The sequence below is a fragment of the Sphaerodactylus townsendi genome, linkage group LG07 (genome assembly GCF_021028975.2).
Source record: "Sphaerodactylus townsendi isolate TG3544 linkage group LG07, MPM_Stown_v2.3, whole genome shotgun sequence".
In the NCBI taxonomy this organism is placed as follows: domain Eukaryota; kingdom Metazoa; phylum Chordata; class Lepidosauria; order Squamata; family Sphaerodactylidae; genus Sphaerodactylus; species Sphaerodactylus townsendi.
Genome location: NC_059431.1, coordinates 112869656 through 112890265, shown reverse-complemented (window position 1 = coordinate 112890265; position 20610 = coordinate 112869656). Strand labels below are relative to the sequence as shown.

Sequence of the window (20610 nt, the reverse complement as noted above, 5' to 3'; positions counted from 1 at the left end):
CCCCCACCCTGTGGGTTTTCTTAGAAGAAAAGGGCAAACTAAAGCTCGCTTTTAGTAAAAGAGAGCTGTGGTGAATATGGGTGAGGAAGTGTGTAAGTGGTGGTTGGATGTGAGGGAGGGCAGAGTGAGGTGTGTGAAGATGAGCTGGATGTGTATTGTGTGGTAGCAGTGGGTGAGGCACAGAGAGTGAAAGTTACCTGAGTGTGGGGGGGGGGAACCCCACCCTGACGTCTCACATGGCAAAGTGTGTATGTGTTTCACTTCCAGTCATATTACCTAACAGTGTTACCTATTTACTGTTTTCAATGCTCATCTCTGCCCATCTGCACGGACATTCTAAGCCCTCAGGCCACAGACAGGCTGCACGAACATTCTAACCCTGGCCGGAAACACATACAGCACCCAAGCTTGATTCCGGCGCCATTGAAAAAGACGTTTTACCTGGCTTAGGTATGTACTTTCAGTGATTTGAAGGTCCGAGTACCTGCCTGCAACAGGGAGGGACATCCTGTGAAAATTTGGGGACGATCCGTCCAGCAGCTTCTGAGGGAAACCATCAGGGACAAACACATTGTTAGATTTTTATATATATAGATAATGAATGTAACAGCTGGGATTTTTATATGCCTTATAGGATGGTTAGGATGATCTGTATTTATGTGTGCAATAAAAAAAGCAGTAACTGTCTTTAACAGAGTTGCAGTTCCCCATATGTAAAGCAAAATGGAAGAATCTCTTCAAAACTTTTTTTTACGAAGTAGCTGCATCCAGTTAGTACGATTTATATCCACTTCCTCAGATTCTGCTATTACTGAATCTATTCAAATAGAGACTGGAGATAGGTATTGGGTATTTTGAGGGCTGTCTTATTATAAATCATTATAATTATATAAATTCACAATTAATTATAAGGGGCTTGGGAAGGTTTACATTTTTTAACAATTATACTTTTGCTTATTTTTAAATAATTAGTTTTAATTTCATTTCATTTCATTTCACATTCAATTTATATCCCGCCCTCCCCCAGAGGGCTCAGGGCGGTAAACAACAGTAGTGAACAAACAATAAAGCATAGCATAAACAGCAACAATAATAAATCATAATGCAACAATATCAATGGCATAATAATGCATCACAATGATATACTATAAACAATAACCAATGATATCAGCTAACCCCCAAATCACAGTTCCCACAACTACAAAAACTAAAATACAATGAACTAGCATAGAGTCTGCTCCATCAACCCTCCCCAAACAGTCCCTGAATGGGTGGTGCCCTTTGGTAATTATACTTTTGCTTATGCCTAGCCAGGTGTTAGAGCACAGGAACTAAGGGTGGCCAGAAAGGTTTCTTTCCTCCTCCTCCTCAAGATTTAAGAGGTAATTTTCCTGCTCTTTTGGATTTTTTCTATGTGTGAAGAATGGTCATTAATGTTAATATGCCTTATTTTTACGTGGTTGGGGAAGGCTCAGCTTTGTGTTGTTCTTTTACTGTAGAATCAAGACAAGTTCTTTTACTGTAGAATCAAGTTCTTTTACTGTACAAGCAAAAGGCTTCTTAATTTGTCAACAAAAATGATGGACATTTAATGATTATACAATCAACTCTGCTGACAGTCACAAAAATGCCTTTCTGGGAAGAGGAGCTCAGAACATTCCGGTACATTGCCATGGACTATTATGGATGTATATTTGACAAACTTTTAGTATTAGGCTTTGCGCACAGAGTAGCTGGCATATGGTTTGTAACTGCAGTCTCTCCAAAATACTTTCCCAGTTTATTGGTTTGTAAGAGTGTCATGATCTCTTCCTAGATTCAATGTTGACGGACCAAGGAAATCAAAGCATGGTGACAGAATTCATCCTGATTGGATTTTCCGGCTTCCCAGACTTGCAGGTCCCACTCTTTGTGGTGTTCTCCATCATGTACTTGGCGATTTTGGCTGGAAATATCATTATAGTCACGACGATAAGGCTTGAATCCACCCTTCATATCCCCATGTACTTCTTTCTTTCCGTCCTCTCCAGTTCAGAAGTCTGCTACACACTTACCATTGTCCCCAATATGCTTGTAAATCTTTTAAAAGAAAAGCCATCTATTTCAATGGTTGGCTGTGCCACTCAGATGTTCTTGTTCCTGGGCTTTGGGAGTACGAACTGCTTGCTTCTTACATGGATGGGATATGACCGTTATGTTTCCATTTGTAAACCTTTACATTATGCAGTTCTGATGAATCAGAGATTCTGCACTAAACTGGTTGTCTTTTCAGCAACAAGTGGTTTTTTAGTTTCTACACTATACATCTATTTCATATTTACCTTACCATTCTGTGGGCCAAATAATATTCATCACTTCTTTTGCGATTTGGCACCATTACTTGAATTGGCCTGTGGCCGAAATTATGTCGGAGAAATTATCATTTTTCTGCTTTGCATTCTGGTGGTATTCTGCTCATTCCTGCTAATTCTTCTGTCATACCTTTTAATCTTAAACACAATCCTGAAAATCCCCACCACAGAGGGGAAGCGCAAAGCCTTTTCTACTTGCGCTACATCTTATTCAATGTGGTAGTTGTGCATTTTGGATGTGCTTCTATTATTTACCTGAGGCCACTTAATCCAGGTGCCACGTTGAATGGGGACACTTTTATCTCGGTCACATATGTACTGGTGACCCCATTGCTGAATCCCTGTTGTTTTACAGTCTGAGGGAATAAGGGCGTCCAAATAGCACTCAAGAAATACTGGGGAGGAAGAACATGCATGCGGAAGGTGTGAGAAGTGGTTATGGTGGTTGAAATAGTCTTGTCATTAGTCATACTTTAGAGGGAAACAGTGAAATATCACTATGAGAAAAGTCATGAGCCCAATTATGATTTGTTGCCGTCAAAACCCCCTAGGCTAAGAGATTCTCAGGAAGAATTAAAATATGGAAGGCTGAACAGAGATCAAAGTTGACTTTATATGAAAAAGGAATGTACTTGTGTGAATGTAAAAGCCCTAGCTACATGGTACTGGAACTGAGGTTTCATGCCCTATATGTTCCAGTATATGTAGGGTGTATTGTGGGCTGTCCCCCGAGTGGCAGGGAATCCAGGGGATTCAGGGGAAAATGAAACTAGAACTGAAATATACACCTAAGACACCTACAGGGAATTCCAGGAGGTAGAAACTGGGTCACCATCCCACTCCCCTAAAAGCCCCCTCCCACCCGGTTTGTTTCCCCCCCCCCACCCCCCCCCCCCCCCCCCCCCCCCCCCCCCCACCCCCCCCCCCCCCCACCCCCCCCCCCCCCCACCCCCCCCCCCCCCCACCCCCCCCCCCCCCCACCCCCCCCCCCCCCCACCCCCCCCCCCCCCCACCCCCCCCCCCCCCCACCCCCCCCCCCCCCCACCCCCCCCCCCCCCCACCCCCCCCCCCCCCCACCCCCCCCCCCCCCCACCCCCCCCCCCCCCCACCCCCCCCCCCCCCCACCCCCCCCCCCCCCCACCCCCCCCCCCCCCCACCCCCCCCCCCCCCCACCCCCCCCCCCCCCCACCCCCCCCCCCCCCCACCCCCCCCCCCCCCCACCCCCCCCCCCCCCCACCCCCCCCCCCCCCCACCCCCCCCCCCCCCCACCCCCCCCCCCCCCCACCCCCCCCCCCCCCCACCCCCCCCCCCCCCCACCCCCCCCCCCCCCCACCCCCCCCCCCCCCCACCCCCCCCCCCCCCCACCCCCCCCCCCCCCCACCCCCCCCCCCCCCCACCCCCCCCCCCCCCCACCCCCCCCCCCCCCCACCCCCCCCCCCCCCCACCCCCCCCCCCCCCCACCCCCCCCCCCCCCCACCCCCCCCCCCCCCCACCCCCCCCCCCCCCCACCCCCCCCCCCCCCCACCCCCCCCCCCCCCCACCCCCCCCCCCCCCCACCCCCCCCCCCCCCCACCCCCCCCCCCCCCCACCCCCCCCCCCCCCCACCCCCCCCCCCCCCCACCCCCCCCCCCCCCCACCCCCCCCCCCCCCCACCCCCCCCCCCCCCCACCCCCCCCCCCCCCCACCCCCCCCCCCCCCCACCCCCCCCCCCCCCCACCCCCCCCCCCCCCCACCCCCCCCCCCCCCCACCCCCCCCCCCCCCCACCCCCCCCCCCCCCCACCCCCCCCCCCCCCCACCCCCCCCCCCCCCCACCCCCCCCCCCCCCCACCCCCCCCCCCCCCCACCCCCCCCCCCCCCCACCCCCCCCCCCCCCCACCCCCCCCCCCCCCCACCCCCCCCCCCCCCCACCCCCCCCCCCCCCCACCCCCCCCCCCCCCCACCCCCCCCCCCCCCCACCCCCCCCCCCCCCCACCCCCCCCCCCCCCCACCCCCCCCCCCCCCCACCCCCCCCCCCCCCCACCCCCCCCCCCCCCCACCCCCCCCCCCCCCCACCCCCCCCCCCCCCCACCCCCCCCCCCCCCCACCCCCCCCCCCCCCCACCCCCCCCCCCCCCCACCCCCCCCCCCCCCCACCCCCCCCCCCCCCCACCCCCCCCCCCCCCCACCCCCCCCCCCCCCCACCCCCCCCCCCCCCCACCCCCCCCCCCCCCCACCCCCCCCCCCCCCCACCCCCCCCCCCCCCCACCCCCCCCCCCCCCCACCCCCCCCCCCCCCCACCCCCCCCCCCCCCCACCCCCCCCCCCCCCCACCCCCCCCCCCCCCCACCCCCCCCCCCCCCCACCCCCCCCCCCCCCCACCCCCCCCCCCCCCCACCCCCCCCCCCCCCCACCCCCCCCCCCCCCCACCCCCCCCCCCCCCCACCCCCCCCCCCCCCCACCCCCCCCCCCCCCCACCCCCCCCCCCCCCCACCCCCCCCCCCCCCCACCCCCCCCCCCCCCCACCCCCCCCCCCCCCCACCCCCCCCCCCCCCCACCCCCCCCCCCCCCCACCCCCCCCCCCCCCCACCCCCCCCCCCCCCCACCCCCCCCCCCCCCCACCCCCCCCCCCCCCCACCCCCCCCCCCCCCCACCCCCCCCCCCCCCCACCCCCCCCCCCCCCCACCCCCCCCCCCCCCCACCCCCCCCCCCCCCCACCCCCCCCCCCCCCCACCCCCCCCCCCCCCCACCCCCCCCCCCCCCCACCCCCCCCCCCCCCCACCCCCCCCCCCCCCCACCCCCCCCCCCCCCCACCCCCCCCCCCCCCCACCCCCCCCCCCCCCCACCCCCCCCCCCCCCCACCCCCCCCCCCCCCCACCCCCCCCCCCCCCCACCCCCCCCCCCCCCCACCCCCCCCCCCCCCCACCCCCCCCCCCCCCCACCCCCCCCCCCCCCCACCCCCCCCCCCCCCCACCCCCCCCCCCCCCCACCCCCCCCCCCCCCCACCCCCCCCCCCCCCCACCCCCCCCCCCCCCCACCCCCCCCCCCCCCCACCCCCCCCCCCCCCCACCCCCCCCCCCCCCCACCCCCCCCCCCCCCCACCCCCCCCCCCCCCCACCCCCCCCCCCCCCCACCCCCCCCCCCCCCCACCCCCCCCCCCCCCCACCCCCCCCCCCCCCCACCCCCCCCCCCCCCCACCCCCCCCCCCCCCCACCCCCCCCCCCCCCCACCCCCCCCCCCCCCCACCCCCCCCCCCCCCCACCCCCCCCCCCCCCCACCCCCCCCCCCCCCCACCCCCCCCCCCCCCCACCCCCCCCCCCCCCCACCCCCCCCCCCCCCCACCCCCCCCCCCCCCCACCCCCCCCCCCCCCCACCCCCCCCCCCCCCCACCCCCCCCCCCCCCCACCCCCCCCCCCCCCCACCCCCCCCCCCCCCCACCCCCCCCCCCCCCCACCCCCCCCCCCCCCCACCCCCCCCCCCCCCCACCCCCCCCCCCCCCCACCCCCCCCCCCCCCCACCCCCCCCCCCCCCCACCCCCCCCCCCCCCCACCCCCCCCCCCCCCCACCCCCCCCCCCCCCCACCCCCCCCCCCCCCCACCCCCCCCCCCCCCCACCCCCCCCCCCCCCCACCCCCCCCCCCCCCCACCCCCCCCCCCCCCCACCCCCCCCCCCCCCCACCCCCCCCCCCCCCCACCCCCCCCCCCCCCCACCCCCCCCCCCCCCCACCCCCCCCCCCCCCCACCCCCCCCCCCCCCCACCCCCCCCCCCCCCCACCCCCCCCCCCCCCCACCCCCCCCCCCCCCCACCCCCCCCCCCCCCCACCCCCCCCCCCCCCCACCCCCCCCCCCCCCCACCCCCCCCCCCCCCCACCCCCCCCCCCCCCCACCCCCCCCCCCCCCCACCCCCCCCCCCCCCCACCCCCCCCCCCCCCCACCCCCCCCCCCCCCCACCCCCCCCCCCCCCCACCCCCCCCCCCCCCCACCCCCCCCCCCCCCCACCCCCCCCCCCCCCCACCCCCCCCCCCCCCCACCCCCCCCCCCCCCCACCCCCCCCCCCCCCCACCCCCCCCCCCCCCCACCCCCCCCCCCCCCCACCCCCCCCCCCCCCCACCCCCCCCCCCCCCCACCCCCCCCCCCCCCCACCCCCCCCCCCCCCCACCCCCCCCCCCCCCCACCCCCCCCCCCCCCCACCCCCCCCCCCCCCCACCCCCCCCCCCCCCCACCCCCCCCCCCCCCCACCCCCCCCCCCCCCCACCCCCCCCCCCCCCCACCCCCCCCCCCCCCCACCCCCCCCCCCCCCCACCCCCCCCCCCCCCCACCCCCCCCCCCCCCCACCCCCCCCCCCCCCCACCCCCCCCCCCCCCCACCCCCCCCCCCCCCCACCCCCCCCCCCCCCCACCCCCCCCCCCCCCCACCCCCCCCCCCCCCCACCCCCCCCCCCCCCCACCCCCCCCCCCCCCCACCCCCCCCCCCCCCCACCCCCCCCCCCCCCCACCCCCCCCCCCCCCCACCCCCCCCCCCCCCCACCCCCCCCCCCCCCCACCCCCCCCCCCCCCCACCCCCCCCCCCCCCCACCCCCCCCCCCCCCCACCCCCCCCCCCCCCCACCCCCCCCCCCCCCCACCCCCCCCCCCCCCCACCCCCCCCCCCCCCCACCCCCCCCCCCCCCCACCCCCCCCCCCCCCCACCCCCCCCCCCCCCCACCCCCCCCCCCCCCCACCCCCCCCCCCCCCCACCCCCCCCCCCCCCCACCCCCCCCCCCCCCCACCCCCCCCCCCCCCCACCCCCCCCCCCCCCCACCCCCCCCCCCCCCCACCCCCCCCCCCCCCCACCCCCCCCCCCCCCCACCCCCCCCCCCCCCCACCCCCCCCCCCCCCCACCCCCCCCCCCCCCCACCCCCCCCCCCCCCCACCCCCCCCCCCCCCCACCCCCCCCCCCCCCCACCCCCCCCCCCCCCCACCCCCCCCCCCCCCCACCCCCCCCCCCCCCCACCCCCCCCCCCCCCCACCCCCCCCCCCCCCCACCCCCCCCCCCCCCCACCCCCCCCCCCCCCCACCCCCCCCCCCCCCCACCCCCCCCCCCCCCCACCCCCCCCCCCCCCCACCCCCCCCCCCCCCCACCCCCCCCCCCCCCCACCCCCCCCCCCCCCCACCCCCCCCCCCCCCCACCCCCCCCCCCCCCCACCCCCCCCCCCCCCCACCCCCCCCCCCCCCCACCCCCCCCCCCCCCCACCCCCCCCCCCCCCCACCCCCCCCCCCCCCCACCCCCCCCCCCCCCCACCCCCCCCCCCCCCCACCCCCCCCCCCCCCCACCCCCCCCCCCCCCCACCCCCCCCCCCCCCCACCCCCCCCCCCCCCCACCCCCCCCCCCCCCCACCCCCCCCCCCCCCCACCCCCCCCCCCCCCCACCCCCCCCCCCCCCCACCCCCCCCCCCCCCCACCCCCCCCCCCCCCCACCCCCCCCCCCCCCCACCCCCCCCCCCCCCCACCCCCCCCCCCCCCCACCCCCCCCCCCCCCCACCCCCCCCCCCCCCCACCCCCCCCCCCCCCCACCCCCCCCCCCCCCCACCCCCCCCCCCCCCCACCCCCCCCCCCCCCCACCCCCCCCCCCCCCCACCCCCCCCCCCCCCCACCCCCCCCCCCCCCCACCCCCCCCCCCCCCCACCCCCCCCCCCCCCCACCCCCCCCCCCCCCCACCCCCCCCCCCCCCCACCCCCCCCCCCCCCCACCCCCCCCCCCCCCCACCCCCCCCCCCCCCCACCCCCCCCCCCCCCCACCCCCCCCCCCCCCCACCCCCCCCCCCCCCCACCCCCCCCCCCCCCCACCCCCCCCCCCCCCCACCCCCCCCCCCCCCCACCCCCCCCCCCCCCCACCCCCCCCCCCCCCCACCCCCCCCCCCCCCCACCCCCCCCCCCCCCCACCCCCCCCCCCCCCCACCCCCCCCCCCCCCCACCCCCCCCCCCCCCCACCCCCCCCCCCCCCCACCCCCCCCCCCCCCCACCCCCCCCCCCCCCCACCCCCCCCCCCCCCCACCCCCCCCCCCCCCCACCCCCCCCCCCCCCCACCCCCCCCCCCCCCCACCCCCCCCCCCCCCCACCCCCCCCCCCCCCCACCCCCCCCCCCCCCCACCCCCCCCCCCCCCCACCCCCCCCCCCCCCCACCCCCCCCCCCCCCCACCCCCCCCCCCCCCCACCCCCCCCCCCCCCCACCCCCCCCCCCCCCCACCCCCCCCCCCCCCCACCCCCCCCCCCCCCCACCCCCCCCCCCCCCCACCCCCCCCCCCCCCCACCCCCCCCCCCCCCCACCCCCCCCCCCCCCCACCCCCCCCCCCCCCCACCCCCCCCCCCCCCCACCCCCCCCCCCCCCCACCCCCCCCCCCCCCCACCCCCCCCCCCCCCCACCCCCCCCCCCCCCCACCCCCCCCCCCCCCCACCCCCCCCCCCCCCCACCCCCCCCCCCCCCCACCCCCCCCCCCCCCCACCCCCCCCCCCCCCCACCCCCCCCCCCCCCCACCCCCCCCCCCCCCCACCCCCCCCCCCCCCCACCCCCCCCCCCCCCCACCCCCCCCCCCCCCCACCCCCCCCCCCCCCCACCCCCCCCCCCCCCCACCCCCCCCCCCCCCCACCCCCCCCCCCCCCCACCCCCCCCCCCCCCCACCCCCCCCCCCCCCCACCCCCCCCCCCCCCCACCCCCCCCCCCCCCCACCCCCCCCCCCCCCCACCCCCCCCCCCCCCCACCCCCCCCCCCCCCCACCCCCCCCCCCCCCCACCCCCCCCCCCCCCCACCCCCCCCCCCCCCCACCCCCCCCCCCCCCCACCCCCCCCCCCCCCCACCCCCCCCCCCCCCCACCCCCCCCCCCCCCCACCCCCCCCCCCCCCCACCCCCCCCCCCCCCCACCCCCCCCCCCCCCCACCCCCCCCCCCCCCCACCCCCCCCCCCCCCCACCCCCCCCCCCCCCCACCCCCCCCCCCCCCCACCCCCCCCCCCCCCCACCCCCCCCCCCCCCCACCCCCCCCCCCCCCCACCCCCCCCCCCCCCCACCCCCCCCCCCCCCCACCCCCCCCCCCCCCCACCCCCCCCCCCCCCCACCCCCCCCCCCCCCCACCCCCCCCCCCCCCCACCCCCCCCCCCCCCCACCCCCCCCCCCCCCCACCCCCCCCCCCCCCCACCCCCCCCCCCCCCCACCCCCCCCCCCCCCCACCCCCCCCCCCCCCCACCCCCCCCCCCCCCCACCCCCCCCCCCCCCCACCCCCCCCCCCCCCCACCCCCCCCCCCCCCCACCCCCCCCCCCCCCCACCCCCCCCCCCCCCCACCCCCCCCCCCCCCCACCCCCCCCCCCCCCCACCCCCCCCCCCCCCCACCCCCCCCCCCCCCCACCCCCCCCCCCCCCCACCCCCCCCCCCCCCCACCCCCCCCCCCCCCCACCCCCCCCCCCCCCCACCCCCCCCCCCCCCCACCCCCCCCCCCCCCCACCCCCCCCCCCCCCCACCCCCCCCCCCCCCCACCCCCCCCCCCCCCCACCCCCCCCCCCCCCCACCCCCCCCCCCCCCCACCCCCCCCCCCCCCCACCCCCCCCCCCCCCCACCCCCCCCCCCCCCCACCCCCCCCCCCCCCCACCCCCCCCCCCCCCCACCCCCCCCCCCCCCCACCCCCCCCCCCCCCCACCCCCCCCCCCCCCCACCCCCCCCCCCCCCCACCCCCCCCCCCCCCCACCCCCCCCCCCCCCCACCCCCCCCCCCCCCCACCCCCCCCCCCCCCCACCCCCCCCCCCCCCCACCCCCCCCCCCCCCCACCCCCCCCCCCCCCCACCCCCCCCCCCCCCCACCCCCCCCCCCCCCCACCCCCCCCCCCCCCCACCCCCCCCCCCCCCCACCCCCCCCCCCCCCCACCCCCCCCCCCCCCCACCCCCCCCCCCCCCCACCCCCCCCCCCCCCCACCCCCCCCCCCCCCCACCCCCCCCCCCCCCCACCCCCCCCCCCCCCCACCCCCCCCCCCCCCCACCCCCCCCCCCCCCCACCCCCCCCCCCCCCCACCCCCCCCCCCCCCCACCCCCCCCCCCCCCCACCCCCCCCCCCCCCCACCCCCCCCCCCCCCCACCCCCCCCCCCCCCCACCCCCCCCCCCCCCCACCCCCCCCCCCCCCCACCCCCCCCCCCCCCCACCCCCCCCCCCCCCCACCCCCCCCCCCCCCCACCCCCCCCCCCCCCCACCCCCCCCCCCCCCCACCCCCCCCCCCCCCCACCCCCCCCCCCCCCCACCCCCCCCCCCCCCCACCCCCCCCCCCCCCCACCCCCCCCCCCCCCCACCCCCCCCCCCCCCCACCCCCCCCCCCCCCCACCCCCCCCCCCCCCCACCCCCCCCCCCCCCCACCCCCCCCCCCCCCCACCCCCCCCCCCCCCCACCCCCCCCCCCCCCCACCCCCCCCCCCCCCCACCCCCCCCCCCCCCCACCCCCCCCCCCCCCCACCCCCCCCCCCCCCCACCCCCCCCCCCCCCCACCCCCCCCCCCCCCCACCCCCCCCCCCCCCCACCCCCCCCCCCCCCCACCCCCCCCCCCCCCCACCCCCCCCCCCCCCCACCCCCCCCCCCCCCCACCCCCCCCCCCCCCCACCCCCCCCCCCCCCCACCCCCCCCCCCCCCCACCCCCCCCCCCCCCCACCCCCCCCCCCCCCCACCCCCCCCCCCCCCCACCCCCCCCCCCCCCCACCCCCCCCCCCCCCCACCCCCCCCCCCCCCCACCCCCCCCCCCCCCCACCCCCCCCCCCCCCCACCCCCCCCCCCCCCCACCCCCCCCCCCCCCCACCCCCCCCCCCCCCCACCCCCCCCCCCCCCCACCCCCCCCCCCCCCCACCCCCCCCCCCCCCCACCCCCCCCCCCCCCCACCCCCCCCCCCCCCCACCCCCCCCCCCCCCCACCCCCCCCCCCCCCCACCCCCCCCCCCCCCCACCCCCCCCCCCCCCCACCCCCCCCCCCCCCCACCCCCCCCCCCCCCCACCCCCCCCCCCCCCCACCCCCCCCCCCCCCCACCCCCCCCCCCCCCCACCCCCCCCCCCCCCCACCCCCCCCCCCCCCCACCCCCCCCCCCCCCCACCCCCCCCCCCCCCCACCCCCCCCCCCCCCCACCCCCCCCCCCCCCCACCCCCCCCCCCCCCCACCCCCCCCCCCCCCCACCCCCCCCCCCCCCCACCCCCCCCCCCCCCCACCCCCCCCCCCCCCCACCCCCCCCCCCCCCCACCCCCCCCCCCCCCCACCCCCCCCCCCCCCCACCCCCCCCCCCCCCCACCCCCCCCCCCCCCCACCCCCCCCCCCCCCCACCCCCCCCCCCCCCCACCCCCCCCCCCCCCCACCCCCCCCCCCCCCCACCCCCCCCCCCCCCCACCCCCCCCCCCCCCCACCCCCCCCCCCCCCCACCCCCCCCCCCCCCCACCCCCCCCCCCCCCCACCCCCCCCCCCCCCCACCCCCCCCCCCCCCCACCCCCCCCCCCCCCCACCCCCCCCCCCCCCCACCCCCCCCCCCCCCCACCCCCCCCCCCCCCCACCCCCCCCCCCCCCCACCCCCCCCCCCCCCCACCCCCCCCCCCCCCCACCCCCCCCCCCCCCCACCCCCCCCCCCCCCCACCCCCCCCCCCCCCCACCCCCCCCCCCCCCCACCCCCCCCCCCCCCCACCCCCCCCCCCCCCCACCCCCCCCCCCCCCCACCCCCCCCCCCCCCCACCCCCCCCCCCCCCCACCCCCCCCCCCCCCCACCCCCCCCCCCCCCCACCCCCCCCCCCCCCCACCCCCCCCCCCCCCCACCCCCCCCCCCCCCCACCCCCCCCCCCCCCCACCCCCCCCCCCCCCCACCCCCCCCCCCCCCCACCCCCCCCCCCCCCCACCCCCCCCCCCCCCCACCCCCCCCCCCCCCCACCCCCCCCCCCCCCCACCCCCCCCCCCCCCCACCCCCCCCCCCCCCCACCCCCCCCCCCCCCCACCCCCCCCCCCCCCCACCCCCCCCCCCCCCCACCCCCCCCCCCCCCCACCCCCCCCCCCCCCCACCCCCCCCCCCCCCCACCCCCCCCCCCCCCCACCCCCCCCCCCCCCCACCCCCCCCCCCCCCCACCCCCCCCCCCCCCCACCCCCCCCCCCCCCCACCCCCCCCCCCCCCCACCCCCCCCCCCCCCCACCCCCCCCCCCCCCCACCCCCCCCCCCCCCCACCCCCCCCCCCCCCCACCCCCCCCCCCCCCCACCCCCCCCCCCCCCCACCCCCCCCCCCCCCCACCCCCCCCCCCCCCCACCCCCCCCCCCCCCCACCCCCCCCCCCCCCCACCCCCCCCCCCCCCCACCCCCCCCCCCCCCCACCCCCCCCCCCCCCCACCCCCCCCCCCCCCCACCCCCCCCCCCCCCCACCCCCCCCCCCCCCCACCCCCCCCCCCCCCCACCCCCCCCCCCCCCCACCCCCCCCCCCCCCCACCCCCCCCCCCCCCCACCCCCCCCCCCCCCCACCCCCCCCCCCCCCCACCCCCCCCCCCCCCCACCCCCCCCCCCCCCCACCCCCCCCCCCCCCCACCCCCCCCCCCCCCCACCCCCCCCCCCCCCCACCCCCCCCCCCCCCCACCCCCCCCCCCCCCCACCCCCCCCCCCCCCCACCCCCCCCCCCCCCCACCCCCCCCCCCCCCCACCCCCCCCCCCCCCCACCCCCCCCCCCCCCCACCCCCCCCCCCCCCCACCCCCCCCCCCCCCCACCCCCCCCCCCCCCCACCCCCCCCCCCCCCCACCCCCCCCCCCCCCCACCCCCCCCCCCCCCCACCCCCCCCCCCCCCCACCCCCCCCCCCCCCCACCCCCCCCCCCCCCCACCCCCCCCCCCCCCCACCCCCCCCCCCCCCCACCCCCCCCCCCCCCCACCCCCCCCCCCCCCCACCCCCCCCCCCCCCCACCCCCCCCCCCCCCCACCCCCCCCCCCCCCCACCCCCCCCCCCCCCCACCCCCCCCCCCCCCCACCCCCCCCCCCCCCCACCCCCCCCCCCCCCCACCCCCCCCCCCCCCCACCCCCCCCCCCCCCCACCCCCCCCCCCCCCCACCCCCCCCCCCCCCCACCCCCCCCCCCCCCCACCCCCCCCCCCCCCCACCCCCCCCCCCCCCCACCCCCCCCCCCCCCCACCCCCCCCCCCCCCCACCCCCCCCCCCCCCCACCCCCCCCCCCCCCCACCCCCCCCCCCCCCCACCCCCCCCCCCCCCCACCCCCCCCCCCCCCCACCCCCCCCCCCCCCCACCCCCCCCCCCCCCCACCCCCCCCCCCCCCCACCCCCCCCCCCCCCCACCCCCCCCCCCCCCCACCCCCCCCCCCCCCCACCCCCCCCCCCCCCCACCCCCCCCCCCCCCCACCCCCCCCCCCCCCCACCCCCCCCCCCCCCCACCCCCCCCCCCCCCCACCCCCCCCCCCCCCCACCCCCCCCCCCCCCCACCCCCCCCCCCCCCCACCCCCCCCCCCCCCCACCCCCCCCCCCCCCCACCCCCCCCCCCCCCCACCCCCCCCCCCCCCCACCCCCCCCCCCCCCCACCCCCCCCCCCCCCCACCCCCCCCCCCCCCCACCCCCCCCCCCCCCCACCCCCCCCCCCCCCCACCCCCCCCCCCCCCCACCCCCCCCCCCCCCCACCCCCCCCCCCCCCCACCCCCCCCCCCCCCCACCCCCCCCCCCCCCCACCCCCCCCCCCCCCCACCCCCCCCCCCCCCCACCCCCCCCCCCCCCCACCCCCCCCCCCCCCCACCCCCCCCCCCCCCCACCCCCCCCCCCCCCCACCCCCCCCCCCCCCCACCCCCCCCCCCCCCCACCCCCCCCCCCCCCCACCCCCCCCCCCCCCCACCCCCCCCCCCCCCCACCCCCCCCCCCCCCCACCCCCCCCCCCCCCCACCCCCCCCCCCCCCCACCCCCCCCCCCCCCCACCCCCCCCCCCCCCCACCCCCCCCCCCCCCCACCCCCCCCCCCCCCCACCCCCCCCCCCCCCCACCCCCCCCCCCCCCCACCCCCCCCCCCCCCCACCCCCCCCCCCCCCCACCCCCCCCCCCCCCCACCCCCCCCCCCCCCCACCCCCCCCCCCCCCCACCCCCCCCCCCCCCCACCCCCCCCCCCCCCCACCCCCCCCCCCCCCCACCCCCCCCCCCCCCCACCCCCCCCCCCCCCCACCCCCCCCCCCCCCCACCCCCCCCCCCCCCCACCCCCCCCCCCCCCCACCCCCCCCCCCCCCCACCCCCCCCCCCCCCCACCCCCCCCCCCCCCCACCCCCCCCCCCCCCCACCCCCCCCCCCCCCCACCCCCCCCCCCCCCCACCCCCCCCCCCCCCCACCCCCCCCCCCCCCCACCCCCCCCCCCCCCCACCCCCCCCCCCCCCCACCCCCCCCCCCCCCCACCCCCCCCCCCCCCCACCCCCCCCCCCCCCCACCCCCCCCCCCCCCCACCCCCCCCCCCCCCCACCCCCCCCCCCCCCCACCCCCCCCCCCCCCCACCCCCCCCCCCCCCCACCCCCCCCCCCCCCCACCCCCCCCCCCCCCCACCCCCCCCCCCCCCCACCCCCCCCCCCCCCCACCCCCCCCCCCCCCCACCCCCCCCCCCCCCCACCCCCCCCCCCCCCCACCCCCCCCCCCCCCCACCCCCCCCCCCCCCCACCCCCCCCCCCCCCCACCCCCCCCCCCCCCCACCCCCCCCCCCCCCCACCCCCCCCCCCCCCCACCCCCCCCCCCCCCCACCCCCCCCCCCCCCCACCCCCCCCCCCCCCCACCCCCCCCCCCCCCCACCCCCCCCCCCCCCCACCCCCCCCCCCCCCCACCCCCCCCCCCCCCCACCCCCCCCCCCCCCCACCCCCCCCCCCCCCCACCCCCCCCCCCCCCCACCCCCCCCCCCCCCCACCCCCCCCCCCCCCCACCCCCCCCCCCCCCCACCCCCCCCCCCCCCCACCCCCCCCCCCCCCCACCCCCCCCCCCCCCCACCCCCCCCCCCCCCCACCCCCCCCCCCCCCCACCCCCCCCCCCCCCCACCCCCCCCCCCCCCCACCCCCCCCCCCCCCCACCCCCCCCCCCCCCCACCCCCCCCCCCCCCCACCCCCCCCCCCCCCCACCCCCCCCCCCCCCCACCCCCCCCCCCCCCCACCCCCCCCCCCCCCCACCCCCCCCCCCCCCCACCCCCCCCCCCCCCCACCCCCCCCCCCCCCCACCCCCCCCCCCCCCCACCCCCCCCCCCCCCCACCCCCCCCCCCCCCCACCCCCCCCCCCCCCCACCCCCCCCCCCCCCCACCCCCCCCCCCCCCCACCCCCCCCCCCCCCCACCCCCCCCCCCCCCCACCCCCCCCCCCCCCCACCCCCCCCCCCCCCCACCCCCCCCCCCCCCCACCCCCCCCCCCCCCCACCCCCCCCCCCCCCCACCCCCCCCCCCCCCCACCCCCCCCCCCCCCCACCCCCCCCCCCCCCCACCCCCCCCCCCCCCCACCCCCCCCCCCCCCCACCCCCCCCCCCCCCCACCCCCCCCCCCCCCCACCCCCCCCCCCCCCCACCCCCCCCCCCCCCCACCCCCCCCCCCCCCCACCCCCCCCCCCCCCCACCCCCCCCCCCCCCCACCCCCCCCCCCCCCCACCCCCCCCCCCCCCCACCCCCCCCCCCCCCCACCCCCCCCCCCCCCCACCCCCCCCCCCCCCCACCCCCCCCCCCCCCCACCCCCCCCCCCCCCCACCCCCCCCCCCCCCCACCCCCCCCCCCCCCCACCCCCCCCCCCCCCCACCCCCCCCCCCCCCCACCCCCCCCCCCCCCCACCCCCCCCCCCCCCCACCCCCCCCCCCCCCCACCCCCCCCCCCCCCCACCCCCCCCCCCCCCCACCCCCCCCCCCCCCCACCCCCCCCCCCCCCCACCCCCCCCCCCCCCCACCCCCCCCCCCCCCCACCCCCCCCCCCCCCCACCCCCCCCCCCCCCCACCCCCCCCCCCCCCCACCCCCCCCCCCCCCCACCCCCCCCCCCCCCCACCCCCCCCCCCCCCCACCCCCCCCCCCCCCCACCCCCCCCCCCCCCCACCCCCCCCCCCCCCCACCCCCCCCCCCCCCCACCCCCCCCCCCCCCCACCCCCCCCCCCCCCCACCCCCCCCCCCCCCCACCCCCCCCCCCCCCCACCCCCCCCCCCCCCCACCCCCCCCCCCCCCCACCCCCCCCCCCCCCCACCCCCCCCCCCCCCCACCCCCCCCCCCCCCCACCCCCCCCCCCCCCCACCCCCCCCCCCCCCCACCCCCCCCCCCCCCCACCCCCCCCCCCCCCCACCCCCCCCCCCCCCCACCCCCCCCCCCCCCCACCCCCCCCCCCCCCCACCCCCCCCCCCCCCCACCCCCCCCCCCCCCCACCCCCCCCCCCCCCCACCCCCCCCCCCCCCCACCCCCCCCCCCCCCCACCCCCCCCCCCCCCCACCCCCCCCCCCCCCCACCCCCCCCCCCCCCCACCCCCCCCCCCCCCCACCCCCCCCCCCCCCCACCCCCCCCCCCCCCCACCCCCCCCCCCCCCCACCCCCCCCCCCCCCCACCCCCCCCCCCCCCCACCCCCCCCCCCCCCCACCCCCCCCCCCCCCCACCCCCCCCCCCCCCCACCCCCCCCCCCCCCCACCCCCCCCCCCCCCCACCCCCCCCCCCCCCCACCCCCCCCCCCCCCCACCCCCCCCCCCCCCCACCCCCCCCCCCCCCCACCCCCCCCCCCCCCCACCCCCCCCCCCCCCCACCCCCCCCCCCCCCCACCCCCCCCCCCCCCCACCCCCCCCCCCCCCCACCCCCCCCCCCCCCCACCCCCCCCCCCCCCCACCCCCCCCCCCCCCCACCCCCCCCCCCCCCCACCCCCCCCCCCCCCCACCCCCCCCCCCCCCCACCCCCCCCCCCCCCCACCCCCCCCCCCCCCCACCCCCCCCCCCCCCCACCCCCCCCCCCCCCCACCCCCCCCCCCCCCCACCCCCCCCCCCCCCCACCCCCCCCCCCCCCCACCCCCCCCCCCCCCCACCCCCCCCCCCCCCCACCCCCCCCCCCCCCCACCCCCCCCCCCCCCCACCCCCCCCCCCCCCCACCCCCCCCCCCCCCCACCCCCCCCCCCCCCCACCCCCCCCCCCCCCCACCCCCCCCCCCCCCCACCCCCCCCCCCCCCCACCCCCCCCCCCCCCCACCCCCCCCCCCCCCCACCCCCCCCCCCCCCCACCCCCCCCCCCCCCCACCCCCCCCCCCCCCCACCCCCCCCCCCCCCCACCCCCCCCCCCCCCCACCCCCCCCCCCCCCCACCCCCCCCCCCCCCCACCCCCCCCCCCCCCCACCCCCCCCCCCCCCCACCCCCCCCCCCCCCCACCCCCCCCCCCCCCCACCCCCCCCCCCCCCCACCCCCCCCCCCCCCCACCCCCCCCCCCCCCCACCCCCCCCCCCCCCCACCCCCCCCCCCCCCCACCCCCCCCCCCCCCCACCCCCCCCCCCCCCCACCCCCCCCCCCCCCCACCCCCCCCCCCCCCCACCCCCCCCCCCCCCCACCCCCCCCCCCCCCCACCCCCCCCCCCCCCCACCCCCCCCCCCCCCCACCCCCCCCCCCCCCCACCCCCCCCCCCCCCCACCCCCCCCCCCCCCCACCCCCCCCCCCCCCCACCCCCCCCCCCCCCCACCCCCCCCCCCCCCCACCCCCCCCCCCCCCCACCCCCCCCCCCCCCCACCCCCCCCCCCCCCCACCCCCCCCCCCCCCCACCCCCCCCCCCCCCCACCCCCCCCCCCCCCCACCCCCCCCCCCCCCCACCCCCCCCCCCCCCCACCCCCCCCCCCCCCCACCCCCCCCCCCCCCCACCCCCCCCCCCCCCCACCCCCCCCCCCCCCCACCCCCCCCCCCCCCCACCCCCCCCCCCCCCCACCCCCCCCCCCCCCCACCCCCCCCCCCCCCCACCCCCCCCCCCCCCCACCCCCCCCCCCCCCCACCCCCCCCCCCCCCCACCCCCCCCCCCCCCCACCCCCCCCCCCCCCCACCCCCCCCCCCCCCCACCCCCCCCCCCCCCCACCCCCCCCCCCCCCCACCCCCCCCCCCCCCCACCCCCCCCCCCCCCCACCCCCCCCCCCCCCCACCCCCCCCCCCCCCCACCCCCCCCCCCCCCCACCCCCCCCCCCCCCCACCCCCCCCCCCCCCCACCCCCCCCCCCCCCCACCCCCCCCCCCCCCCACCCCCCCCCCCCCCCACCCCCCCCCCCCCCCACCCCCCCCCCCCCCCACCCCCCCCCCCCCCCACCCCCCCCCCCCCCCACCCCCCCCCCCCCCCACCCCCCCCCCCCCCCACCCCCCCCCCCCCCCACCCCCCCCCCCCCCCACCCCCCCCCCCCCCCACCCCCCCCCCCCCCCACCCCCCCCCCCCCCCACCCCCCCCCCCCCCCACCCCCCCCCCCCCCCACCCCCCCCCCCCCCCACCCCCCCCCCCCCCCACCCCCCCCCCCCCCCACCCCCCCCCCCCCCCACCCCCCCCCCCCCCCACCCCCCCCCCCCCCCACCCCCCCCCCCCCCCACCCCCCCCCCCCCCCACCCCCCCCCCCCCCCACCCCCCCCCCCCCCCACCCCCCCCCCCCCCCACCCCCCCCCCCCCCCACCCCCCCCCCCCCCCACCCCCCCCCCCCCCCACCCCCCCCCCCCCCCACCCCCCCCCCCCCCCACCCCCCCCCCCCCCCACCCCCCCCCCCCCCCACCCCCCCCCCCCCCCACCCCCCCCCCCCCCCACCCCCCCCCCCCCCCACCCCCCCCCCCCCCCACCCCCCCCCCCCCCCACCCCCCCCCCCCCCCACCCCCCCCCCCCCCCACCCCCCCCCCCCCCCACCCCCCCCCCCCCCCACCCCCCCCCCCCCCCACCCCCCCCCCCCCCCACCCCCCCCCCCCCCCACCCCCCCCCCCCCCCACCCCCCCCCCCCCCCACCCCCCCCCCCCCCCACCCCCCCCCCCCCCCACCCCCCCCCCCCCCCACCCCCCCCCCCCCCCACCCCCCCCCCCCCCCACCCCCCCCCCCCCCCACCCCCCCCCCCCCCCACCCCCCCCCCCCCCCACCCCCCCCCCCCCCCACCCCCCCCCCCCCCCACCCCCCCCCCCCCCCACCCCCCCCCCCCCCCACCCCCCCCCCCCCCCACCCCCCCCCCCCCCCACCCCCCCCCCCCCCCACCCCCCCCCCCCCCCACCCCCCCCCCCCCCCACCCCCCCCCCCCCCCACCCCCCCCCCCCCCCACCCCCCCCCCCCCCCACCCCCCCCCCCCCCCACCCCCCCCCCCCCCCACCCCCCCCCCCCCCCACCCCCCCCCCCCCCCACCCCCCCCCCCCCCCACCCCCCCCCCCCCCCACCCCCCCCCCCCCCCACCCCCCCCCCCCCCCACCCCCCCCCCCCCCCACCCCCCCCCCCCCCCACCCCCCCCCCCCCCCACCCCCCCCCCCCCCCACCCCCCCCCCCCCCCACCCCCCCCCCCCCCCACCCCCCCCCCCCCCCACCCCCCCCCCCCCCCACCCCCCCCCCCCCCCACCCCCCCCCCCCCCCACCCCCCCCCCCCCCCACCCCCCCCCCCCCCCACCCCCCCCCCCCCCCACCCCCCCCCCCCCCCACCCCCCCCCCCCCCCACCCCCCCCCCCCCCCACCCCCCCCCCCCCCCACCCCCCCCCCCCCCCACCCCCCCCCCCCCCCACCCCCCCCCCCCCCCACCCCCCCCCCCCCCCACCCCCCCCCCCCCCCACCCCCCCCCCCCCCCACCCCCCCCCCCCCCCACCCCCCCCCCCCCCCACCCCCCCCCCCCCCCACCCCCCCCCCCCCCCACCCCCCCCCCCCCCCACCCCCCCCCCCCCCCACCCCCCCCCCCCCCCACCCCCCCCCCCCCCCACCCCCCCCCCCCCCCACCCCCCCCCCCCCCCACCCCCCCCCCCCCCCACCCCCCCCCCCCCCCACCCCCCCCCCCCCCCACCCCCCCCCCCCCCCACCCCCCCCCCCCCCCACCCCCCCCCCCCCCCACCCCCCCCCCCCCCCACCCCCCCCCCCCCCCACCCCCCCCCCCCCCCACCCCCCCCCCCCCCCACCCCCCCCCCCCCCCACCCCCCCCCCCCCCCACCCCCCCCCCCCCCCACCCCCCCCCCCCCCCACCCCCCCCCCCCCCCACCCCCCCCCCCCCCCACCCCCCCCCCCCCCCACCCCCCCCCCCCCCCACCCCCCCCCCCCCCCACCCCCCCCCCCCCCCACCCCCCCCCCCCCCCACCCCCCCCCCCCCCCACCCCCCCCCCCCCCCACCCCCCCCCCCCCCCACCCCCCCCCCCCCCC

The 20610-nt window shown here is 85.4% G+C and overlaps 1 protein-coding gene and 1 pseudogene across 1 annotated transcript in view; one reads left to right on the top strand and one right to left on the bottom strand.

The window, feature by feature from the left end:
- Window positions 1-20610, bottom strand: part of LOC125437067 (vomeronasal type-2 receptor 26-like) — a 464990-nt gene that overhangs the window by 164545 nt on the left and 279835 nt on the right. The gene's annotated exons all lie outside the window — the stretch shown is intronic.
- On the top strand, window positions 1602-2780 carry LOC125436352 (annotated as a pseudogene).